Source organism: Vicugna pacos, chromosome 14, assembly GCF_048564905.1.
Source record: "Vicugna pacos chromosome 14, VicPac4, whole genome shotgun sequence".
Taxonomy (NCBI): Eukaryota; Metazoa; Chordata; class Mammalia; order Artiodactyla; family Camelidae; genus Vicugna; species Vicugna pacos.
This window is the reverse complement of record NC_133000.1, coordinates 32,672,129-32,698,538: the sequence shown is the minus strand read 5'-3', so window position 1 is coordinate 32,698,538 and position 26,410 is coordinate 32,672,129. Positions and strand designations below refer to the sequence as shown.

The 26,410-nt window shown below is 44.5% G+C and overlaps 1 protein-coding gene and 1 long non-coding RNA gene across 2 annotated transcripts in view; one reads left to right on the top strand and one right to left on the bottom strand.

Annotated features, from left to right (window-relative positions):
* Positions 1–884: 884 nt before the first annotated feature.
* The window catches only part of LOC140701224 (uncharacterized), a 60,960-nt gene continuing 35,434 nt past the window's right edge, over positions 885–26,410 (bottom strand). Inside the window, exon 2 of the long non-coding RNA XR_012080186.1 lies at positions 885–945. This is a non-coding gene — a long non-coding RNA (uncharacterized lncRNA). The remainder of the gene's footprint in view (positions 946–26,410) is intronic.
* The window catches only part of LOC140701209 (trafficking protein particle complex subunit 9-like), a 722,564-nt gene continuing 714,331 nt past the window's right edge, over positions 18,178–26,410 (top strand). Inside the window, exons 1-2 of the mRNA XM_072976650.1 lie at positions 18,178–18,374; positions 19,769–19,938. The gene's annotated coding sequence lies outside the window, so the exon portion shown is untranslated. The remainder of the gene's footprint in view (positions 18,375–19,768; positions 19,939–26,410) is intronic.

The window sequence follows — 26,410 nt, the reverse complement described above, 5'->3', positions numbered from 1 at the left end:
TGCCCAGGGTATCCGGCAGGCCGCAAGACACATCTGGCCCTGTGCTGCTTGAGCAAAAACTCCGAGGAGAGACAGTTACAAAAGTGATAAACATAAAAACAGACGACAGCAAATTGTGATCAGCTCTGAGAAGGAAAGGAACACGTCTCGCCGTGCAGAGCTGGGAGCTTTCCCGTCGGGGCTGCTCTGGGGGTGTTCATCTCAGCTAAACAAGTTCTGCTGCTGCACCAAGGCAGGAAGGCAGGGCGCCTGTGGCCAGGTAGACAGGGCCTCATTGATCGTACTCATTCCCCATTAAGCGGCAGCTTTCACAGGCACTTACCTAGTAAACAGATGTGGGCCATAATCATCACGCACTTTGCTTGGTAGTTTTATTTGCCCCAGCTTTGAGATGAGGTCATTGAAGCTGGGGAGTTTGCTGCATGCCCGTGATTACCTTGCAAATACCCCAACTGTTCTTTCAATCTAGACTGGTGTGGCTGTCATGCCCCAGCCCTGTGAATGGCATTGTGTAGCTTCTCCCAAGTGGCCCAAATGACTGACATTGATATGCTTAATTCGTTGGAAATGGTATGTGACAATAATAGAAAAAGGTGGTAAGAAATTGTTTGGAAAACTGGAAAAAACCTATTCTTCCCCAGCTGGGGGAGCGTAACCTGTATCATTCACCCTACTCACTGCCTGTCACCTCCTCCCTGCCGACTCCGTGTTCAGAAGCCACTCTGAGCCTTGGGAGAACATTTTGCCTCATGACACTTTTGACTAGGACCCGCGACATCTCTGTCCCTGGTTAACTCTCTCTTCAAAGCCATTTAAATTTTTTGCAGGCTCCTCCACTCAGATGTAAGAATAGCCTCTTTAAACTTCTTGATGCAGCTCCGTAATGAAGATCTTGCGAAGGAAACATAGCCAAAACCTGGGAGTTATGCACATAGTGACTGCAAACTCAGCACTTTGTTAGTTCAGAATCAGAGGGGTGAGTGACTCAGGAAAGGCTTTTTTAAAGTAACAAGGGGAAAGTGAAAGGACGCAGGCTGTGTGAGAAAGAAACATCTCGGTCACAGCCAGCAAGGCACCTGTGTTCAGGATGGGGTGTGGCGAGTGCAGAGTTCTCACTAAGAAAAGAGTGGTGTGATGGGAGCGAGGACAGTTGGGTACTTTATTGGGGAGGAAAAAAAGTGGGCTGTACATTTCCTTGTTGAACAAGAGGATTGTGACAAGATGTGCTTGTATTTTGGAGACAGGGGTTTTGTGGGGACAGGCCTAGGAGTATGCTGTATGGCTGGGGAGTCAGCACAACAGAGAAACACAGAGAACTGGGCAGACCCCAAGACCCATGCTGGGGGAGAGACTGCGCACCAACTGGAGCCCTGGAGGCTGATCCTGTCCCTTAGCTGTGGCCTCAGACCTCCCTTCACAGCCCAGTCCTGTTGATACAAGAATAAAAAACGTTGGGCATGAGACGGGGTGTGTCCCAGGCTTTCGTTGAGCCCCTGGGATGTGCCCCACCAGATTTTGTTCCTTAACTTCATGCAGTAAAGAATTCAAGAGCAAGCCAGTGTTGAGTAAAGGTAGATTTATTCAGAGAGATACATTGAAATGCAAGAGAAACGTCAAGATGTGTGGGGGTTTGATGCTCATATTAGAAGTAGGTACACACTCCACAGATTTTGGGCCTTCCCCAAAGAGGGAGAGAGAGTGGTGACCGCGAGGTGGCGCTGTGTTGCTTGTTTTCTTGGGCTTGGTGGTTTCATATGCTAATAAGTAGAAGGGCCAGCCCTAGGGCAAGGGGCTGGGATTCCCAGGGAGTTGGCAATTTCCCACCCTTTGACCTTTTGTGGCTATCATTGGGACTGCCATGTGCCTGGGGCATGTTATTCACCACGTTACTATTACAATGGATGTTTACTGAATCTCAAGATCTGCTAGAAGTTAAATCTCTTCATCCTGAGCCTCAAGGCCTATTGGGGGTTGAATCCTTTAACATTTTGATGTTAATTGCTGTGGCCTTCCTTGAATGGCTGTGCTCTTCCCCTTCCATCCTGTCTCACTGTGATGACACAAAGACAGCAAAGGTCGGGCTCTACCTGTGCTCCTGCATTTAACGGCGGGAGGTGTGGGGTGGGCTTATGATGACTCTGAGTGGTGAGAAAGATGTTTCAGATTTTCCTACGTGAGACATGGGGACCTGACAGCAGCCTCCGCAGATTTATCTCATGGGCATTATCGCTTGTGTTGTTATGGAAACAACAGGCCAGCCAAGAAACAAGAATAACTCAGAGGGTTGGAGTACTGAGATTTATTACGCTGGCGCGCTCAGAGGGGCTTCTTTTCCAAAGCTCTGAGCACCTCCAAGACGTGCACATGAGGTTTTATAGGGTTAATTACAAGTATGGGGTTATTAGCCAATAAGGCTCAAACAACAAAAAGCAAGGAATCAGTACACTTAAGCTTATCAATTTGGAACAGATCCCGTTACTGACAATTGTTGTCCTTGGATTTACATGTTAGCTTATTAGCCCAGTAAACTGACACTAAACTTCAGGTTTACCAGGTAGCCCAGCAAAACTTAGATCAGTAAACCGACACTTATCACACTTAGATTTGTGACTTAGCTTGTTAGCCGAGCTGGGGTTTTCCTTCACAGTGTCACTTATCTTTTTTATTTTTCTTTTTATCTTTTATTTAAGTATTTAATCCAAATTTAATATCAGAGTTTTTTGGGAAAGAAATTTCTCTTTATCTTTTCTTTGGGGCTCTTTTGGGGGGCAGGTAATTAGATGTATTTATCTGTTAGTGGAGGCCCTGGGGCTTGAACCCAGGACCCCGTGCACGCTAAGCACATGCTCTACCACCCGCCCCATCATCTTTTTGCTTTAGCTGCCAAGAATCTTACAGCTGAATTTCTAGTCGGCCTTTAACACTTGCCCTGACTTCATGGAATCCATTTTTACGAGTTTATCTCCCCCTGGTTTCACTTAAGTATTGAATGTCCATTTTCTCTTCACTCTCCGTTTTGCATTTTTGTTGTTATGGTTGTTAAGCTGTGTTTAAAAAAATGTTTAAATTCTCTTTTAGCAAGAGTCTGAATGTAAATAAATATGTAAACAAACAGCACAAATAAATGCTTTTATATATTCTAAGCTGTTTAGTAGTTACATAAAAACCGAATTGAATATTAAAGTGATAACATTTTAAAAATATTTTTTAATTTTTTATAGAGATATAGCTGATTTAAAATATGATATTAGTTTCAGGTGTACAAAAATGCTCCATTTATAGTTACTGTAAAACATTGTCTGTATTCCCTGTGTTGTAAGATACATCCCTCTAGCGTGTTTACATTACATGTTGCAGTTTGTTTAAGAAATTTGGGTAACGCAGAGTCTGGGACGTGGCTGTGTCTGACTCAGGTTCACGCTCACCCTGCCTGTCAGAGCTCAGGCCTTCACTCCTTTCTGCAGGGGAGTCAGTGGAGGCAGCTCTCATCAGCGCTGGCACCACCCTCTGAGTGGCAGTGACAGCAGTGACTGTGTGTGGACTTGCAAATTGTTGTTCCAAGAGCTTTATATGCGTTTCTAAATTTAATAATTAAAGCCCTCCTGTGAGGAAGCGTTTTAAGTTTTTAATGCATAATACAATTTATTTAGATATTGATAGATTTCAAATCTCCGGAAAATTTACAGGAGTAGTACAGTAAACGCTTAGATACAGTTCACCTTAAAGGGCACTATTTGGCTTTTTGTGTCTGGCTTATTTTAGCATAAAATTTCAAGGTTCATCCATATTGTACCCTGCATCAGTACTTTATTCTTTTTGTTTGATAATATCCTTTTCCATTTTTTTTGGTTTTAGTCTATTTAAAAATATTTTCATTGAAGTCTAGTCAGTTTATAATGTTGTGTCAGTTACTTGTCTACAGCACAACACTTCAGTTAAATAGGAACATACCTGCATTCATTTTCATACTGTTTTTAAACATAAGTTATTTTAAGATATTAAATATATTCCCCTGTGCTATACAGTATAAACTTGCTGTTTATTCTTTACATACTCAGTATCTGCAAATCTTGAACTCCCAATTTATTCCTTCCCACACCCTCCCCCCTCTGGTAACCATAGTTTGGTTTCTGTGACTCTGTGTCTGTTTCTGTTCTGTAGATAAATTTATCTTTTAGTTTCTTTTTTTTTTTTTTTTAGATTCCACATGTGAGCAATCTCATATGGTATTTTCCTTTCTCTTTCTGGCTTACTTCACTTAGAATGACATTCTCCATGTCCATTGATGTTGCTGCAAATGGCATTATTTTATTATTATTTTATGGCTGAATAGTAGTCTATTGGACAAATATGCTACAACCTCTTTATCCAGCCATCTGTCAGTGGACATTTCGGTTGTTTCCATGTCTTGCTATTGTAAATAGTGCTGCTGTGAAGATTGGGGCGTAGGTGTCTTTTTGAATTAGGGTTCCTTCTGGATATATGCCCAGGAGTGGGATTGCTGGGTCACCTGGGAGGTCAAGGTTTTGTCTTTTGATGAACCTCTATATATTTTTCCACAATGGCTCCACCAAACTGCATTCCCACCACAGTGTAGGAGGGTTCCCAATTCTCCGCAGCCTCTCCAGTATTTATTGTCTGTGAACTTCTGAATGATGGCTATTCTGACTAGTGAGAGGTGATACTTGATAGCAGTTTTGATTTGCATTTCTCTGATAATGATATTGAACATTTTTTCATGTGCCTACTGGCCATTTGTGCGTCTTCATTGGAGAAATGTTTCTTTAGGACTTCTGCTAATTTTTGAATTGAATTGTTTGTTATTCTTTCTTATTAAGTGTAAAAGCGGTTTACATATTCTGGGAATTAAGCCCCTAGCTGTTTCATTTATTGCAAATATTTTGTCCCATTCCATAGGTTGGTTGTCTTTTTGTTTTGCTTACGGTTTTCTTAGCTGTGTAAAAGTTTGTAAGTTTAATTAGATCCCTCTTGTATATTTTTGGTTGTTTTTCTATTGCTTGAGTAGACTGCTCTAGGAAAACATTGCTGAGATGTATGTCAGATGTTTTGCCTATGGTTGTTTCTAAGAGGTTTATAGTGTCTTGTCTACATGTTTAATTCTTTAACACATTTTGAATTCATTTTTGTGTATGCTGTGAGGGAGTAGTCTAACTTCAATGATTTACATGCAGCTGTGCAGTTTTCCCTACACCATTTGCTGAAGAGGCTGTCTTTACTCCATTGTATGTTCTCACCTCCTTTGTCAAAGTTTCAATGACCAAAAGTTTGTGGGTCTATTCTTGGTAAATTTGTTTATCCGTTCATTGATGGATGGATATTGTTAGTAACTTTTGGCTACTCTGAATGATACTGCTATGAATATTGATGTGAAATTTTTTATGAGAATATGTTTTCATTCTGTTGGCTGTACATTTGGCCCGCCATATCTGTAGTTTCCACTACATGGATCCAGATGGCTGATTGTAAAGGGACTCGAACATCCTTGGATTATGGTATCCAGGGTGTGGGGTTCCTGAAACCAACCACCCAAGGGTATTGAGGGATGACTCTACATATAGGAGTGGAATTGCTGAGCCATATAACTCTAAGCTTTTGAGGAAATACCAGACTTCTCCAAAGAAGCTGCACCATTGTCCCTTTCCCCTGGCCGCATATGAGGTTTCTCTGCCTCCTGAATGACATTTGTTATTGTCCATGTTTTGGTTATAACCATCCTAGTGGGTGTAAAATGAGATCTCATTTTGATTTTGATTTGGCTAGTGATGCTGAGCATCTTTTCATATGCTTATTGGCCATTTGTATATGTATCTAAATTCGTGGTAAATTTAAAAATTGGGTCTATTTTATTGTATTGTTCAGTTGTAAGCATTCATTATATATCCTGGATGCTACTCTCTTATTAGATACATGCTTTGCAAAATTTTTCTTCCATTCTGCACATTGTCTTTCACTATATATTTTTAAACATTAAAACAATTTCTTTACAGGGGATGTAGTTAGATGTAATGATTTATTTTATTTTTCTTGCTAAGCATGCACTCTCTGACTTGAGACACCCTTTTCCCCCGTCATTTCACTTTCTTGATGATATCCTTTGTAAGAAAAAGGTTTTAATTTTGATGAAGTCCAGTTTATCTGCTTTTTTCTTCTATCAATTGTGCTCTTGGTATTGCATCCAGGAAACCAAAGCCTATCCTAGGACCACAAAGATTTATACTGTGTCTTCTTTTAGAAAGTTTATAGGTTTAATTTTTACATTTCTGTCTGTGATCTATTTTGTTTTAATTTTTATTTGTTATATAAAATATGGGTGTTCAGATTCCAGATTGATTCTTTTGCCTGCAGATACCCAGCTGTCCCTGCACCATTTGTTGAATAGACTATTCTTTCAATGGGGTGTTTTTGGCCCCCCCTGTAAGTGTAAGTTTTTCCCCCTGGGTTTTTATTGTGTCTCATAGATTTATTTATCCAAACTTATGCCAGTATCATAGTGACATATTACTATAGAATTTTATTACCCTTCAAAGTGAGTCCTCCAACTTTACTCTTGTTTTGCAAGCTTGTTTTGGCTATCCTGGGCCCCTTGCACGTCCATATGAATTTTGGGATCAGTTTTTCAATTTTTGCAAAGAAGTCAGCTTGAATTTTGCTAGGGATTCCACTGTATATGTAGATCATTTTGAGGAGTCTTAACATTTTTAATAATATTGTCTATCATTCCATGAAAATGGGATGTCTTCCATATATGTAGATCTTTTAAAATTTATTTTGGTGATACTTCAAATATTTCAATGTACAAATCTTGTAAATTTTTGTTAAATGTATCTCTCATTTTATTTTTAATGCTGCTGTAAATGGAAATGCTGAGTTTCTTATGGGTGGGACTATATATCAATCTTCTTATTTCTAGAAGTCCTTAACAGCAAAAACCCTAGGTATATATTTGCTACATAAATCTATCCACAACTATTCCCCGCCCCGTGTTATAAGAAACCAAGACCCAAGTTAAGCTACCTGAACACCTATGTGGAAATGTGAAATGAGACCCTTGGGTGGGGCTTTGTGCAGATGATACTGGAGCTTATTCAGGATGGCTTCATCGTAATTTCTTTTAAACAACCCTTTTGGTGTATTTAGTCAGATACATTAAGAACATGCCATTTTGATGTGCGGAGTAGCTAAGACTATGATTTTCAAATAATTTCTAGTGAGAGTATTGTTCTTGAAACCTAATTTGCATCAATCATTGAAGATTTAAGTTTCAGGAGCTTTGACTAAAGAACACCTGTCTTTAATCAATAACGACAACTAAATGCTCAAGCAACATGTAAGAGCTTGAGCAAACTGCCCCCCGCCCCATAGTGCTGGATGGCTGCAGCTGCAACTGGAGTCAGCGCTTACCTCTCCCAGTACGCTTGTGCTGATCTGCTCAAAGGGGATCGTCCAACAGTTTGTCAGTAGTCTGTTGGACAATGTCATAAAACATTGATTGAAGGTTGCTAGATGCAATATATTCTTATTAATATTAATTAAGCACATATTGAGTGCTTATTGTATGATGGAATTGTCCCTCAGCCTCACATGAATATTATTTCTCATAAAACCTCACATATTTCCTTGTTATTCTCACTTTACAGATAAGGAGACTGACAATTAGGTCTTCTCTCTTTTGGGGGGAGCTCATTATCAATGATGGGAAGTTATAAGGAAAAAGATATTGATTCATCATGAGAAAACATTTTTCTGAGGGTCAGCAAAGAAGAAGATGAACACTGAAGAAGATGATCATTGTTCTAGTGAGACAAGCCCTGGGTTGTGCGGAGTCAGCATCCTTGTCCTAGACAAGGCACGTGTAGAGCTGCGTAGTGGGTGAGGCGGCGCGGCCGCGCAGGGAACGCGGATGCTGGGCCGTTGGGCTTTGCTCAGGCCCGGTGGGGCTTTCTCCTAAGGGCAGTGGACCATCATTGACAGATTTTAAGTAGGAGAGTGGGGTGATCTCGTAGTTCACTTTTGTCTTGTAGAATGCTTAGAAACATTTAGAAGGCTTGGCAGGAGGTGATGTGATGAGTCAGAGTAGGGTGGCTGCGAGGTGTAGCAGTGTTCAAGTTTCAAGTTGTTTTCAGGCCCAGGCTTGTGGCTCAGTAGCCGTGTCAGTTTGAATGACGCACGCAAGGAAGTGAAACAATTTATCTAATCAATTGGAGCAGTGATGTACCCAATTCCCAGGACTGTTGTGGAGATCCAGTGAGATAACGTTTGCAGTGTGCAGCGTGGTCCCCAGCACAGAGTCAGTGCTGAGTGAGTGTCAGTGAGTATCTGGTAGCTCAGGTGTGGGTGGTGGGACTCGGTGACTGAGGATATCTGGGCCCTGAAGGAGGGGTCCATTCACATCTGTGAGTGATGGGCCTGAGTTGGGAGAGGCATGGAGACCTTATCCCCCTACCAGAGGCCCTGGGCAGGACGGCTATGGGAGGAGCACCATGAAGTCAGCTCTTTGCAGGTGGAGTTGGAGGTGTCCTTGTGACATCTAAGTGCAGTGTCACGAGATGAAAGAGGAGGTCTGGGCCCAGGCTGTGCATTTTCCCATAATGTCAACTCCTGAGGATTCCGAAGTATTGATCACTGAACGGAAGTCATACTTTACAGGACAAATGAATATTAGTATCAGCTCTGTCATCAAAGCTCACGTCTATTTATTCATCACTCAGTTTGCTAATTGGGTACTTACAGAGCTCACTTCACCGTCCTCCCGTGGGCTCAGGCTCCACAGAAAAGAGCCGGTGTATCTCCCTCTTTTCCAGAAGAAGACACATTTAGCTTGTAGCCTTCTGTACCTTGCCAGACTTAGGATATTAGTTTGTTGGTTTAATTGTTTTTTCTGTTGGCCATGTCCTGACAGGAGAGTAATTTTACCTCATGGTCATGTTTCAATTAGCTGTTACTGAGAAGTGCTGATCTGATACATAGTGTATGTATTATATTAAATTTTTAGAGTAGTTATCATTTTTCTGTCTTTGCCCTTTAATTTTGTTTGCCCCTTCAGTGTTCTATCCTTTTTGGGGCCTTATATTTTTTTAATTAAAAAATGTCTGTTAACAGTTAAGAAAACAAAAGCAAAGAAAAAATGCACATGAGAGCTAAATTTAGAAAATGTCTAGTGTGTTTTCTATCTTGGCAATGGAGGGTTCTAGAAACTCGTGAAAAGTTTCATTACACAAGTTCCTTAAAATGCTGATTAAGAAATAAAACCTTCCTTCCTCATCTTTCAAGCTGCACAACTAATTGTCAAGAAAGTGAGGGGAAATTCTCAGAAGCCAAGAAAAATGAGAAAGCAGGGTTTCTGGGAGATATGCGAGCCTTAGAATCCCTCGGGTGCTAGTTCGCTCCTGAACTGATTTTCAGTTGCCTTGACAGGAGGGCAAGATGTGAGCCCCAGGCCTCTCACACTAGGAGTTGGATGGGGGTTCATATTATGGGCCAAGCCCATCCTGAGGATCTTGGTTTACTAAAGGGTGAAATAGGAAAAAAAAAATTCCTCAAGACAAGAAAGTAAGGAAAGTCAATTTTGTTGGAAGAGGGGAAAAATAACAAATCCAAAGTAAGGATATAGTTTGAAGCTGTTCTGGCATGAGAGTGACCACAAACTCCTGGCAGAAAACCACAGCTACTCCTTGATTGATAAGTTGTGTTTTGAATGAATCAGTGAACAGCCATTCTGAAAAAGGCCTCCAGAGTCTTGTGGATCAAGATACTGGACAGCAAACACCTCTCTTCCAAGGTCTCATTCAAATAACCTGAAAGGTTTTAAAGGAAAGAAGCCATAATCATAGTTCTATTTATTGACATTTCTATATGCTACGAATTCAGAGGTGACTATGTAGTTGTCTCCTCTTTTATGGACCTTACTTTCTCTTTGGGGAGACAAAATGACATAGTTGGTTATCTTGGTGAGGGAGGTGTTAGTCTGTTGCAATTAGTCAGGAGAGGAGATTAAGAAACACTGAAGGGTGGGTGAACTTTTTAGCTGAGGACAGTCTTGTTCACTTGGCTTTTAATTGCAGGCTCAATGAGCTGTCCCTGGAGGGAATAGACCTTACAGAGGATGAACTTAGCTCAGGCCTCATTGGAATGGACAAATGAACCTGGAGAAAGACAGTCAAATCTGTGCAGACATTAAAGTTCACTTGAACGTGCTGCATCACTGAGCCAAAGATAGGACAAATATGCAGCACTTCTTGAAGACAGAAAAGTGGTTTTTAAGGTTCTCCAAGAATGAATCCCAGGGAACCGAGATGGCCAGTTGTCAAACTGAGACTTTGCACTTTGGACGGTGTACCCAGCAAGGGTATTGGCCTTTTATATGTTTCCATTTGTCTTTAATACATGTCTGTTGATGAGGACGTGGGCACAAATGTTTGACACCTTGTCGAGGCGATTTTGGATACCTGCCTAGAAGCACGGGCACAGATGCGGCTGCTTCATACATCTTGCAGCCCATCCCTTTCCCCGGCTCCTTGATCACGGCAGAGTGGTTCCTTGTTGACCTGTCCGTTTCCTCTGTGACATCATAACACATGAAAAGACCGGAGCATATTAACTTGGCTTTGTTAAAGTCAAAGGAACAGATCAAATATGAGTCAGATTTGTTCTTTCCTATTTCAGTAGTGCCATGGAGAAGGCAGTTTGGTCAGCTTTTTGTAGTGTCCTGGAGGCTTTCTCTCTCAGCTTCTGGGCGCCTCTGTTGAAAACCCTTCATTGCTGTCTGGCCTGCTGGTAAAGCACACTGCCTGTTTTGCCCTGAAGATGTGTTCTGTTTATAAACTTATCTCTACTCCTTGGAAAACAACTCAATAAAAACTCAGTTGGTTTTCCACCAGCCATGGGCAGGGGTGAGGTATACCATGTTATTATTTCATAAAATAATAGTAATAGTAATAGTACTAGAAATAATAATAATAATAATAATAATAATAATAATAATAATAATAATAATAAAAGAAGTCTTAAAACAGGACTGAGCACATTGGAGAGAGTCAATAAATGCTTTCTGGCTTAAATCAAAAGTGATGACTTAGTGATTCCATGGCTGCTGTATTTGCTAAGCTAGTTACTCCTTTGCTCCATTACACAATTTTTAACTGAAAAAGAAATGCAAGCAAATGGTTAAAAAAAATAAACTCATATAGAGCACAAGAATACACAATTGAAAGAAGTTTTCCCTCATCCTCTGTTCTTTCAGCCCTGTCTGGAGATGCCACTGTTTACTATCCTTTGGGTGCTTCTCCAGATATGCTTTGCACATTCCCACCTATGTATGTAAATTCCTTTAAAATTTTAGTTATTTTTAACTTAAAGAGATTTAAATCCTCAAGTGGCTTCTGCCCGGGTAATAGAACAGAAAAAATCTGACTCCATATTAGATCTGTTCCTTTGACTTTAACCATATGCTCTGTCTCCTAGGCTTCATCTTGCTTGTAAAAAATCGTTGCCTAGAGCCTGAAATACACAGGAGAGCTTATTCTGAAGGCTCTGACCTTTAAGGATATTTAACACTTTTTCATTCATTAAAAGATAGCAAATTGCAGAATAGACAATAACGTTTCTTTTGTTGGAGGTTTACAGGGATCTGACCCACGCAGATAGCTGCAAGAAGAAAGGATTCTAACAATAAGGAATTTTTACACTAAGAAGTTTGTAACAACCAAGCACGTAGGAAAGGAGCCTGAATTGTGACTTGGGGAGATGGTTTTCCAGGACATTAGTTTGCCAACTAGGTCTACAGAAACTTGCAAATCCATGCCCCAACATCTTGTTTCCAAACTTATTGGCCTGTCCTGCACTGAAGAGAATGAATTTGTACTTGGTAACACTCCTATCTACCTAGAAAGCTGGGCACTGGAGCTGAGTGTTATGGAAACAGGCCAGCCAAGAAACAAGCACCAATCTGAGTGATGGAGTACTCAGAATTATTATGCCGGTGGGCTCAGAGGGGCTCCTGCTCCGAAATTCTGAGCACCTTCAAGACGTGCACATGAGGTTTTAAAGGCTTAAATACAAGTAAGGGGGTATTAGCCAATAAAGCTCAAAGAACAAAAAGCAAGGAATCAGTACACTGGAGCTTATAAATTTGTAATAGATCACGTTACTGACACTTGTTGAGCAAGGAATTACGAGTTAGGTTGTTAGCCCAATAAACTGACACTAAACTTCAGATATATGAGATAGCCCAGCAGAATTCAGATCATTAAACCGACACTAATCACACTTAGATTTGTGACTTAGCTTGTTAGCCCAGCTGGACTTTTCCTTCACATGAAGACAGCTCTCCCACACCCAGGGAACTACTGTGAGCCCTTGATGTTTCCACTAGGGTGAGGTATGGTTTACCCAGGAGGGATGGGGACTATGCACCAACACTCAGGCAGTCTGCTCTGTCTGGAGCTCTGATCTTGTACCACACCGCTCCCTGCCAGCCCAACACCTGGGACAGTGGAGCTAAGGCAGAGATCCTTCCTGCCTGTTCCCCAGTGTGTAAAAGTGGAATATGTACTCTTCCCAAGGTAGTTCTGAGCGACAACACCTGCGGGTGCTTGGTTCTCAGAGCAACAGAAAACCCAGCTCCGCTTGGGGGCAACGGGTGTTATCCCCATAGGGTTTCTGCAGAAGCATCTGATAGAGGGCTGGATCAGGGAGGTAAAACATGAGCTGCGGGACTTCAATGGTTACAGAATGGTACAGAGGCAGGTCTGCCGTCTCGGGGTGCCCCAGAGGTAAAGCTTTATCTCTCCAACTCCGCTACGACACTCCCCTATCCAGATCCATCCCTTCTCTGCTCTTCCTGTCCATCTGTATCCCTCCACTTTTCCCCTCCTCTCCACCCGCTCCCATCTTCTCCCTCCCTCGCTGTCCCACCTTCTCTTGCAGAACCCAGAGAGGATCGATGGCCCTCCTGCGCATGCGCAGTCAGTGCCAGGTGGTCCGCTGGTTGAAAGCTCCATGTCCGAGCCAGGGATTGGCTCCAAATGCTTCTCAACTCTGTCGCCCGGTAGGCCTTTGGTTCCTGCCTGCGGCCGGGGCTTCTGGCTGTGGAAGTGCAAGGTGGGGGGCTCCCGGGAAAGGGGTCAGGCGGCTGCGGGAGGGTGGTCCGCCTTTCACAGCCCCCAAGGGCGCCAGTCAGCCCGTGTTCAGCTGAATTGCTCCGGCCAGACCCCTGTGACAGCACCACCTGCCCCGGCGCCCCTGGCACAGCTGTCCAGGTCCAGGTGTGCACCTGCCACCTCTCACCCAGCCGGGATCCCCTCAGTCCAAGGCTGACGTCCCCTTCCCCTCTCCCGCCCGCGAGTCCTCTCCTCCCGGGCTTCCTCTCCTTGGCCGCCTGCCCGTCCCCACCAATGGGCGGGCTGTGTCCCGGGCTGGCGTGGTCTACGGACCCGGACGGGAGCGGGCTGCTTATGGTGGGGCTGGGGCTGGCCTCCGAGCGGGGCTGCAGCCCGCGTCCCCCCCCCGCTTTCCCTCCCCCCAGGGGCTGCCCTCCTTTCCCTTTCACCCTCCCTCAGGACCAGCTCAGTGGCGTGTGTGCTGCTCCCTGGGCTGAGAGCCTCTGGCTGTATCGCCCAGCTTCACCTGGTGGAGTCGGGAAAACGGAGCATGAGTGCTGAGCAAGCTTCTGTCTCCTCCCTCAGTGTTTCTGCCGCAGGTAAGTACCTTGAACACTTTCAGGTGTTATGATGGCGATGTTTGTTGATGTCACGTGTTTTTATAGTGAGAGGGATTACAGTGGTGCAAGCAGGGCTTGGTTCTGTTAAAAATGAGCTGAAGGCATGAAGCTGTAATATCCTCCTTCCTTCCCTCTCCAAGGGTGAAACGTGTGACCGTCGATTTTTAAAAGATCGTTACAGTCCCTAACTTGCCCAGCCCAGCTAGTGTGTGTTAACAGGAACAGCACCACCAGAGGCCTTGGAGACCCAGGGATATTGCAGTCCTAAAGAGCTCCTGGCAGAGTTTGGTTTGTATTGGTTTCTTGTTTTTCTTAAATTGTGGGACAGAGTAGTGGTATAAAAAGAAAAATATTTCTCAAGAAATATTTTTTCATATAACAGCGTTATTGTGATATAGTTCACACACCATGAAGTCCATCCATTTAAATGGTAAAATTCAGCAGCTTTTAGCATATTCACAGTTGTGCAACCATTATTATTCCAGAACGTTTTTATCACTTCAGAAAGAGCAGTGGAAATTAATGACCTATCCACCCCTCCCCAGTGGTGGTTCTAAAGAAATTTCTTGGCTATTCTTGACCATAAATTCACTTGTTACATTCCAAGAAAAATCTGGTAGGAATTCTAATCAGAATTGCAATGAATCTGTCTATCAAAACAGGAAGAATTAATGTCTTTAAGGCATAAACTTCTTCTACCCATGAATATATCTCGGACCCTATCTTTTCCTCTGTCCAGAGCCGGGCCCACGGGAAGTCCTCACTACTTGTTGGGCTTGTGAATGATGAGATTCTATACATCGTTAGTTGCAGCTGTAGCCTTTCTTTCACAGAAGAGAAAAGTAACCTCAGTGAAGCAAGGGACTCTCTGATGGTCAGAAAGAGTGACAGCCAGTGCTGGAGTGATCCAGTGGACTTGGTGCTTGCAACCAGAATTCTCCACCACATACAGCTAAGGGGATTAGAGTGTTCTTTTATTTTTTCTTAACGGCATTGCTTTTATTTTTACTTATTTTTTAAATTATTTTCTATTTAAGTGTAGTCGATTTACAATGTTAGTTTCAGGTGTAGAGCAGAGATTCAGTTATAAACATATGCATATGTATATACATATGTTTTAGATTGTTTTTAGTATAACTCATTACAAGAATTTGAATATAGTTCCCTGTGTTATATAGCAGGTCCTTGTCATTTATTTTATATTTACTAATTTGTATCTGTTAATCCCCCCTTTCCTGCCTGCTAAACACAGTTTGCTTTCTATGTCCATGAGTCCATTTCTAGGAGCACCGTTTTTCCTAGTAATATATGCTCTTTGGCTGCTTTCGGTTTCAGTAATTCCATCTTATCTGTGGGCACTTTTCTTCTGCTGGCCTTTATGTGCTTTGCACACGTGGTAATAGAGATCTGTAATTGGGAGAACTCCAGGCCTCGTGTAGTCCCTGGTACAGAGTGCCCACTGAATTGATGCTTGAACTGGGAAAAAAGCACAGTAAATGCTGGAATTTCCACTATGGTTGAGAATTCCAGGTTTCAATAACCTGTTCAGACAACCTTAATATTGGCTGCACCCATACTGGGTAATTGGTGGAAATTCATGGTATGGTGGTGTAGAGACGGGGCCTTATATGCTTCTTCTCTTTCTATTTTCTAACACTCATTCTCCTGGGCCTTCCAGATCCTCCCCCAGAAGGGCCCAGGGCTGGCTTGATGCCGCGCTGAGGCAATATTTCTTAATAACGCCCTTTCCTCTTCTCCTCTGAGCCTCCGTTTCTTTCTGTGCACAATGAGGGCTTAGACTAGATAAGTACTTTTCAGTTTCTTTTAAAGCCATGTTTCCTTTGAGAAACAGAACATGCAAATTTCTCCTATCAACCCAATCCTTTAGATTTTGATAAATCCTCTAAGGAGTTACATAGCTCTTTGTGAAAAATTGATGTGAGTTTGATTCCAGGTGACACAGAAATGACTCTTCAGGGATTTACTGCAGGGAGAGGGCAGGAAAGAGGCAGTATGTGACATTTTCTAGTGTGAGCACTGGAGCAGGGACTTGGATTTAAATACGGTGTCTGACGTGGCCTCTCTCTAATCTTGTAGAATGTGATAAACTTCTCTACCTCAGTTTCTTGATGGGTCAAGTTGGGGTGATAATATTTTAAGGCTTCTGTGAAACATTATACACATAAGACATTTGTGTCTCGGTAGAAACAAGATCTGCTAGGGATTCAGGGATTTGTTTAAAAAAAATTCTTGTCCATAGCACTCTGTCTGTGTGTATTTTGAAGTTCCTGGAGGGTGAGGGTGAGTCTAAAGTCCATCGTGGGACAGGTGGCCCCTATTTCTCTGTGCCCCAGTTTACCCGCTACTCCCCAGTCCTCTTCCTCAGTCCAGGATGAAGTTCCCTAGTAGATTTACACAGAGGTCTTGTGGAAATGGCTCTTCATTTTATTGTTTCACCAAGAAGGGCTGCCATCATGATCTCTGTGGTCAGGTTTTGAAGGGCTGCCATCATGATATCTGGTAAGAATTCTATGCAATTGGGAGTTTCAATTTAATGAATAGAAAAAGATTACAAATAGAAAATTAGAACAAGGGTGGTGACAGGGGCTCTTTTAAGTGGACACCATTAGCTTTGTTAGCTTCAGGTGCTGCAGCCTGTTGCCACGAGGACCCATCCTCTTGCTCTGAAGTTGGAGGGACTAGTGGGTTCAGTGGGAATTTTAACTGAGTGTATCTCATGGGCTGGGCATTGTCCTATTTGTACTGTGTGTTCTTTATTTGAGACAGTGAGCTCACCTAACCTCAATGACCTCTTTAAAATATTAGACTTCTTATTTTGAGATGTAATGTAGATTCCCATGTGGTAGTAAAAGATTATATGGAGAGGGCATGTGGACACTTTGCCCAGTTTTCTTAATGGTTCCATCTTGCAGTGTTGGGGTACAATTAATTACTGACTCACTAACAATTTGAGATTTGTGTTATTGCCCTTATTTCTATTCATGATTAAACTGGGGCTTAGAGAAGCACACAAGCCTGCCCAGGTATCCCACATTGTTAGTGCAGAGTCGGGTGAACGTGGGCTTGGGATTTCCAGGCAGTACCATTATGATGGCTTGTGGCAGGGAGCAGCATTCACTTTGATTGTTTATTCATTCATTCAACAAACATTTATTGAGTAATCTCTGTGTGTCAGAAGCTTTCTTAGGGTTATCTGATTCTTCAGCAGTACTGAGAATCAGGTAATATTTATATTTTTAATCTGAGAAAATTAGCTCTGAGAGTTTATAACCCACCCAAAGGAAGTATATCTCATAAAGGAGGGATAGAACATTTGTACAGTCACCTCCTTTTATGCAGGTGGTACCCTAGGCATTTTACATTTGAAAACATCCGTAACCCAGATATATTCTTGTAAGGCAAAGATTTTTTTTTTAAATGAAGTATAGTCAAGTTTACAATGTTGTGTCAATTGCAAGTTGTTTTTAGACTTTTGAATTAAAAAATACATTTTCAGCTGGGTAATTAGGTGTATTTATTTGTTTCATTTTTAAAATGAGGTACTGGGGTTTGAACCCAGGACCTCGTACATGCTAAGCATGTGCTCTACCACTGAACTGTACACTCTTCCCCAAGGCAAGTTTTCTTATCCATTATTATGAAGCTTAAGAGTTCAAATAAATTGGATAGAAATCCAGATCTTTTGATCCTACTGTGGTCCTTTTCTTTATATTCTGCTGAAGGGGGTTGGGGAAAGCATTTCCTTTGTTCATTTCTTTATTCAGCATTTTTGAGCAGTGACTTTGCATCAGGGCCTTGCTAGGTGCTTAGAAATATAAAATAAGAAGTGACCCTTCTCTGCAGAGGCAGGAAGCCTAGACCAAAAGCTGGGTAATGTGATCCGAGCTACAGTGGCCATGTGCAGACTCTGAGGACAAACTGTACCGTTGGATTTGCTTTGGCTTCCTTTGCATTCTGGCTGGTACACACCAGGTCACAGCAACCCAGATGGGCCCGTAGCACACAGCAGAGTAGTACCACGATCTCCTCTCCCCTCTTGGCAGGGCCTGCAACATGAGCATCCCTGACTACGTGCAGTGTGCTGAGGACCACCAGACTCGTCCCGTTGTGGTCCAATCCATAGAGATCATCTCAGAGGAGAATTTCTTTGCATCTATCAGCTACTCACCTTGGTGAGCCATATCAGCCCATTTGGCTCCCAGTGGACACACTGTATCCACTACAGGCACCACTATGTGCCCGACAATGGGTGGAGCATCTTCCAGACCCACCGCAAGGTCGTGGGCCTTGTCACCATTACCGACTGTCTCTCTGCCAAGGCCTTCGAGAAGCTCCACGTGCAGAGGAGCTGTATGGCACCTCGTTTAATGACTCTTAGCTTTTTGTCTTTGTGCAGCATGGGGAGGTAGCCGAGCAGCCACGCACCGACGTTGCCTTCAAACTAAGAGGACTGCAGGGTGGTGGAGAAGAGGATCGAGGACTTCACTGACTCACTCTTCATCTTGCTCATGTCCAAGTGGCTGGATGGTGGCCCCAAGAAATCTGGGGACAAGATCCCCCTCCTCTGCATCCCGTTTGAGAAGGAGGAATTCATGAGACTGGACACAGAGAGCAGGTAAGTTTACCTGGAGGACAGTCCACCCTGGCTGTGTGCCGGATTGCTTCCCTACATCCAGAAAGGGATCAGCAAGGAAGAAGTCTGTCTCGTAGCCAAGGGGAGGGGAGGTGCAGCCCGCCGCTTTACAGACATTTCAAAGAGAATCCGCCTTTGTTTCAGAGAGATCCTTTTAGGGTTAGTGTGGACACTTACTCCCGCTTTACAGCCAGGACCATGGTGGGAACCCTGGAGTTGCTGTCCAAGAAAGTAGCCAAAGCCACTGATGCTAGGAGCACTGGGGAGGAGGCTGGACTGAGCTGAGATGTGCTGTAGGTCAAATGCATATCAGACGCTGAGGCTTGTCTAGTAAAAGTACATAAACTATCTCTTTACTTCCTATATTGATTACATGTCAAAATGATAGTATTGAACATACAGTAGATTAAGTAAAATCTGTTCTTAAAATCACATCCTAGTATTTGTTTTTTGTTTATTGGTTTGTTTCTTTGTTTAAAATTTTAAACGTGGCAACTGGGAAACTTTCTTTACATGGCTCTCATTTCATTTCTGTTGGGCAGCCTGTCCTGGGACATGCTCATCCCTTTGCTTTTAGATGAGATGCTGAACCCCGAGAGGCAAAACGAGGCGCTGGTTGAGCTGCTGCTGGATCCGCTATCACCTGCCTCCCAGGCCCAGCACCTTTTCAGCTCAGGCAGTCTCTTCCTGCCCGACAGCCACCATGCCATGTTAGGACATCAGAAACACCGTCAGGGACTTCTGAATGAACTCCTTATGCAGGGAAAGGCGTATCACGGTGTTTGGGACAGAGCAGGGAAATATTCATTCTCAGTTTGTCCCTGTGATTAAGTCAAAGGCCCCACTTTGCCTCGGAAGTACAGACGAGCTCTTCTGGGCTGCCTTCCCCCCCACCTTCTGCTCTGTTTCCCGGTGTATATATCGTGCTGTCCCTCGGGCAGAAGAGGGTGAGATGCCTTTGCCGAGACGTGGTCCCCCTTTTCTGGGGTGAGTGAGGGAAGCTGTGTCCCCCCAGCCTACGGCCTCTGTCCTTGGGTCTGGAGAGGGCTCATGGTGGTCCCACAGGTGACGGTCGGAGGACCTGGCATGTGCTACCAGGCCCACTTTGGAGGAGGTGCTCTGTGATTCTTGAACTTACGTAAGATCAGATCCTACTTTCTGGTTGTTGGTAAGTTGGAGGAGAAGATGCTAGATAATTGATAAATAGAATGTCTAGACCAGCCCTGTGAGTGAAAAGCACGGGGGACCCGAGTCCCACCTGCGAGAGCCCTCCTAGCAGGCTCTGGATGAATATTCTGTTCCTCCCAGGACATACCTCTATGGCTTAAGGAAGAGGAGAGGCATGTCGTGGCCATGATCTGTACTTGTCCTCACAGGGCCCTATGATCTACATGCCCGCAATCCCCATCTACTTCTTGGAGATGAGCTGACATGTTTAGGAGCCTGGGCACTGCTGAGGGCATAGCTGCCAGCACCGTGCTACACAGAGTCTGGCTCCGTTCACCTCATCTGTCAACTCCTGCTGAGGCCCCAGACATTAGTCAAGGTAGGTTCATCAGCGAAACCTAAGCAGGGAACTTCTTCTCCCCCTGGACAGACTGGTGAGTGAGCAGTGGAAGCCTGGAGCCTTGCCCCAGACCCCACGCCAGTGCCACTTCTTTGCCATAGGAGGCACTGGTGACATTTTTGCTCAACAAATGCTTGTCTCTGAGTCTGCAGACCCACCAGAGAATGCCAGCTTGTTTTTGCCTTTTGAAGTCTGCCCTTGGGACTTAGCGTAGTAGCTGGATGTGTACTTAGCCCACAGTGGTTCAGCGCATTAATCTTCCCTCCTTGTGGGTCTGTCTGTTCTGGTACCATAAGGGCTCAGCCAGCATCTGAACGTCAGTGAGATAACGCGGCCAGTGAGCGAGGGTCAAGCACATTCTCCTCCAGTCACTTCTACTCCATTGTTGCTTTTACTATTCCACAGTCATTAATTTTTTAAACAATGCCTTGGTGCAGGAGCAGAGCCTCATTCTTTCCTGCTACTCTTGGTGGCAGTGACTAAATCTGTCCAGACTGAAATGCGACCACAATTTGTAGCTCAAAAGCTGCCTCGACACTTGTAGGTGGAATTTTGGTTAGGGGCGCTGAACACGTTGTGGTCCCCTGGCAGCGCCGCTCCCCTCAGGCCCCTGCTTTCCCTGGAGCAGGAGGTGAGGGTGGGTCTCACCATCCCCGCATCCCTGACCTCACACACTCACGTAAATTCTTGTACATGCAGTCAAAATCATTTTTGTTCTTGTGTGTTTCTAATTTTCTCTTGTTCCTCTTTTCCTTTTTCTTTATTCCTTTTTCACTTGTACTGCCCAGTGAGCATGTTGTTGCTTCTGAAAATGTGGGCTGTGCACACCCTGCATTGGAAATAGCCAGATTGCCCTCCGTACGTCTCCATTGCTTTAAAAAGCAACAACTTAACAGCTGTTTTGATCCATCTATTATCTTAGTCATTTTTTAATTTTCTAATTTTTTGGAATATTTGCTTTGTTAGCTCATCACCCAATGGTGTTTTATACCTGTTGAAATCCTTGCTTTTGAGGAACATGTTTGGTCGTCCTTTTATTTGGTGACAAATGCGCTCTTATTAAATTTGTTTGATTGTTTTGTAGAAGTAAGATGCGATTTGATTTAGGTGGCTGCTGAGGGATTCTTTTCATGGAGTATTTAAACTTGTAAGGTCTAATTCTGCAGCATTTTGCTCGATTCCTGCTTTTACACAAACGTGCTCGGCACGCAGTTCCTGGCTGTCGCTGTGTGACGTGCGTGACGGCGCTTCCTGGCTGGCGGTCACTGGTGAGGAAGTGGCCGCCACGGAGGTGACAGCTGCAGGGGACGCTGTTGGAGGAAGCGGTCAACGTTTGGTTCTTTAATATTTTTTTTTTTGCATTCAACTTCCCCGTGCCATTTACATTACTTTGCCTTCATAAAGGGGCAGAATTGGGTCTAAAATCCATGCCACTATTTTGTTCCCTTTACGAGGCTGGTTTTTCTGAGTATCAGGACAACATGGCCTTCTCCTAAGTAGCTAGCTTACCTGGATCTGTTGGACACAGGGACTGCTAAAAGGGCCGTAGCTTCCTCTCTGCTCCAGCCAGTGGGCATTCAGAGCTGGGTCTGTGGTTTGCCTCAGCAGCCGTGCAGACCTCCCTGCCTCGGCCTTTACTTTTAACCCATGTTGGCAGTAAAGAGCTGAATCCGTTTCTGTTGCAGCTGACGTCCACCACTGACGGCCGTGTCGTTAGTTTGTGTTAGTCAGTCCCCAACACCCCAGACAACCGTGAAAGAAGATGATTTGGCCGACCTAGGACCTTGGATTCTCACCCCTACCCTGGTTCATCTCACCTGGCGGAATTGTTTGGTCACCACCATCATGCTGACCATGAGGCCTTGTTTCTCCTTTCATGCTCTGGTCCAAATGTGGACACTTCATTTTTCACTGAATTTGTCTTGCTTGAGACAAGCCAGAATATCTGAATGAGTCCATCACATTCTGGGTGGGGAACAGAACAGAAGTAAGTGTCACAAGTAGATGGAGTCTAGGCTGTCCGGGTTGGCAAATGCAGGCTGGGATCTGTGAAGGCCGGGCTGTACCTTGGACACAGGCCTTTCCCGTGGCCCCTGAGAGCCCATGAGTTGAAGTGATAACAGCCTTGCATGGGTTCCCTCATCCTCATCTGCTCATTGGCAAGTGTGTCTGCTAATTAGGAGCTCCCCCAGACCTCGGGCCCTTCAAAGCTCAGACCACGGGAGAACCTTGAGTCCCTCCTCCTGGGCCTCCTGTGTGAGAATCCAGTGCCTTCTGAGGTGAACAGCGGCAGGAGATGCCTCCCCCTCCAGGGAGCACCCTACGGAGGACTGTTAGTGCACCATGCTGTGAGTTTGTGTGTTTCCGGCCATGGTCCCTGCAGAACTACACTTGAGATGGGCTTATTGACGGAAATAACAGGACTGATTCCAGGGCAGGGCTGGGGGGAGGGAACAGTGGAAATTGAATGTGACCTCAGACACCTCGGTGGGTGCTGGGGCTGTTACTAAAATGGGGAGTCTGGGAGATACCTGCCAGGAATGGAATTCCAGAGTAAATGGTGGACATGAGGCATTTTTAAGATGCCATTTGTCATCCAAGTTAGGACTTCAAAGAGGCACTCGGGTCGATGAGCCTGGGGCTCAGGTGAAGGAGCCGTACTAGAGATACATTCTTAGCTGCTGTTCACAGCCTTGCATGTGAATTAGATCATCTTGAGGGCTGCAGACTGAGGCTGAAGTGGGGCAGGGCTGTGTCTGGATTGGAGGAAAGCCCAGACCATGCAGCTTTGGTGTGTCAGTCAGTGGCGTTTGCCATTGTCAAAGCAATGCCAGTTATCCTTAAGGGGCCGGGGGCTGGGCAGGACCAGCCAGGAAGAAATCTGAAGGGAGGGTCGTGGCCACGTGTGCGTCTTGGGAAGGTGCAGAGTCTGCAGGGTCCGGGAGGGTAGACTCCTCAGAAGCTAGAGTTGGAGTGAGGAGTGGGGAGAAGTTTGTCACAATCACCTGTGAGGGAGGGAGGGAGGCCTTGGGAGCCCCACCCTACTGGACTGGTTTTCCCATGAACAGAAGGCAGTTAGACAGAGGATCTGAGGTGAGAAGGGATGGGCACTGGGAGGGGAGCCAACCTGGAGAATGGTTCTTGGAAAGTTCTGGAATAGTCTCCCTGAAAAATAGAGTTAAAAATACCCAGACTCTTAAGAACATTGTTAGTGACTTGGGAGGAGGCAGTTGTTTTTCTGGCCTCCTAAGGGTAAGGCATGTATCCAGGGATACACAGAAGATACGGGTAGTCTGTTTCAGGGGCTTGATCGTTACCGGGGGAACAGTGCAAGTTTAAAGGGGGAGAAGGGCAGAGGAGGGAAACTAGCCAGGCCCCGTGTCAGGTACCAGTCGGCCGCCCTACTTGCGTGTTGCATTCACATCCATGCCTCCCAGATGGGCGGTGGCAGCCCCCTTTTGCGGTTTGGGAAGCCTTCTCAGAGGGGTTAAGGAATTGGTCCATTTAGCGGCTAGTAAATGCTGTAGCAGGATTCAAGCAGGGCCTTGTCAGACTTCAAGGGCATGTTCTCTCTACTGTTTCCAGTACTTCCCTGTTATACCTGGAATGGTGAAGTGGGTCAGTTTTGGAGCCTTTCAGAAAAAGTATGATTTAAGCGCCTCTGGACTGTTTTACAAAGCTCAGCGTTCTTTGATGGTTCTGAAGCACGCAGTGATTTTCGCCCCACAGAGGTAACGTCTAACTCCTTTGTCGATGTCGTGGTTGCAAATGATGGACAGGTTCAAAACCACACTTCGCAGCTTCTGAAGGGAAACTCTCCAATTCTCCCTTGGTCGGCTTTCTTCCACAGGATGTAACTGTGCTGCAGCATAGGCCTGAGCTTTCCGTATGGAGTGAGGGTTTATTATCCGATGTTAGCATAAAACAGTCAGATGAAGAAAATCGACGTTGACAATTTATTTTTGGGTTTCATTTGTCAAAATATACTATCAGTTAATGGCCCATATTACAAATGAAATTGAGTACAGGACATTGCATTTCTTCCTTTCTATTTAGAGTTCTCTTACAGAATAATGTTGCCTGCTTTGGAACATCAGCTGCACCACTCACGGCACCTATCAGTGTGTTGGTGTGATTGCATTTACAGAGTGAATGTAATCTGGGCTTCCTCAGCCCCAAACACTTCAGTGCAGAATCACGGGCTGTAGCCATCTGTTAGTCACGCAAATACTTCTAAAATTATATGATGCTAGAAAAGGAAGAAGAGAGAGAGAGAGATTGATTTTATCAAATTTCCTTTCAGTTCTAACTGCAAACTGTTGTTGAGCAGCTCTGGTTTCCTTTGGATATGAATATATACATTTCTTTGCATGTAACCTGGGTTTTGGACTAGAACACCAAGTTTTTGCTGTCCACAAGCCACAAAAATAGTAGCCAAATTGGACCCGTGTGAAATAGTTTATACTTTTTTCTGAGAAAGTATCCTTGAATTTGGGACTTGGGCTGTGATTTTTGCTTTTTGCTTCCCCCACCCGTCTTGCAATCTCTCACTCCTTCCCACGTGGCCCCCAAGGGTTCGTGGACTCAAAGGAGCAGGCAAACACCCAGTTGGTCACCATGTACTGCTGCTATAGATAGAGGCCAGACAAGACATAAAGGACATTATCAGAGAGGACTTCCTGGAAGAAATGGGCTCTACATTCAGTTGTGAGGACAGAGTAAGAGTCAGCCAGGAGAAGGAGTCAAGAATGTGGCTCAGGTCGCAGGTGCAGCCCGGGTAGAGGCCTGGAAGCTTTTGGCGTGGGGACCCGGGGAGAGTGCCCTGTGCGGTCCAGGGTGGAGGGAGCCCCTGCTGGGGAGGACACTGGAGAGAGTCCGTGGTGTAGGGCTTTGGAAGAAGTTGAGTTTTACTAGAACTGACACAGTAGGCAGTGAAGGGTGTCAACAGAAAGTGACCCTCAGGAAAGGTACTTCTGGTTTTGCTTCTGATATACTACAGACAAAAGGGTCGGGACGGGCGAGAGCAGGTATGTCGGTCCCTTTGAGACCCAACCCGTCATTCATTTATTCATAACACGTGCACTTCAGTGAGTCTAGGGGAGACAGAGTGTAGCCACATTAGTAAGCAAAATGTATTTGCTTCTTGAGAACTTAGCATTGTCAGAAGTTGACTTAGCCTAGAATGTTTTAGGAAGAGAGGAACAAATTGTGGAGGTTGGAGGGAGGGAAGGCTTCCTTGGGAAACAGTCAAAATGAGCCTGGAGGCAAGTGGGAAGTAGGAGCAGGTCAGGGGGCTCCTGAGGTCACTGGGGACCTATGTACTGAGATGAGACTGGGCGAGAAGGGTCTGGGGTGGGGCTAGAACTCTACCAGGGAGCCTCTGAAGTGTTTGAAGTGGGGTTGATGTAATCAAATTTGTGCTTTGGGAAGGCTGTCGTGGCTCTGTGTATCTGTGTGTAGCGGGGAAGAGGGGGAGGGTGCCACCAACTGGGGGATTATTAGAAGACCATTCACAGGCTGGAATATGGGCATCAGGGCTACTTCGGGATGGCAGGGGCAGTGTGGATGCCGGCTTTCCTTATGTGGGGCTTGTTAGCAGGGCTGCCCTAGAGGCACCTTGTGGCTGGAAGAAAACTGATGGAGGCCGCCAGGTGGACATTCCTCTTCTCTCCTTCCATGCCTAGTGTGATGATCTTAGCTCAGCCAACATTTGAAACAAAAGAGCTAATCTCCCGGGTTGCCCAGGCCTTTGTTGAGCTCCTTCGAGTGAGATCTGGTAGGATTTAGGTTTGTGTTCATATCTGGATGTTCACTTAGCTAGAAACGTCCTGTAATTTCGATTTCCATAGGGGTTTTTATTCCTGATAAAGACTGCTTTCTTGGTGAGAGGAAAATTAATACAGCTGTTGTCTTTTTCAAAAAAAATCATATATTTTAAGAACTTTAATATTCAAAAGAATAGGAATATAAAAATATTTAAGGAAGACATTGGTGTGGTTTCTTTACTTTCTGAGCTAATGTGGAGTTAGAGCCATTGCATTACTTAGTAGCACATCCTTGCCAGTATTTAAAGCGCTGTTAGTGAGCGCCCCAGGCCCCACCTATCAGAATCGTTAAAGTTTGCTCTGAAATAGTGAGGTCATAAAGGTCTTGTTTTCAGAAATCAAAAGGTTTTAAATATGCACCATAGCTCCATTTATAAAATAATAATAAGTTCATAATTAAGAAAGTGGAGGATAATTGATTTTTTTTAAAGCCTAAACATAAACTTTCTTGTGCTAATCTTGCAACTGGAAATTTTGAAAAGAAAAATCCTACTGCAATATCATCTACGTGGTATATATATATATGAGTTTCACGTTTGAAAAGTAACTGCGCAGTGGTTTTCAACGTCAGGAGCATTCCAGCTGAAATACTGGCAGTGGTGGCTGCTGGTTTTCAATGGAAGAGC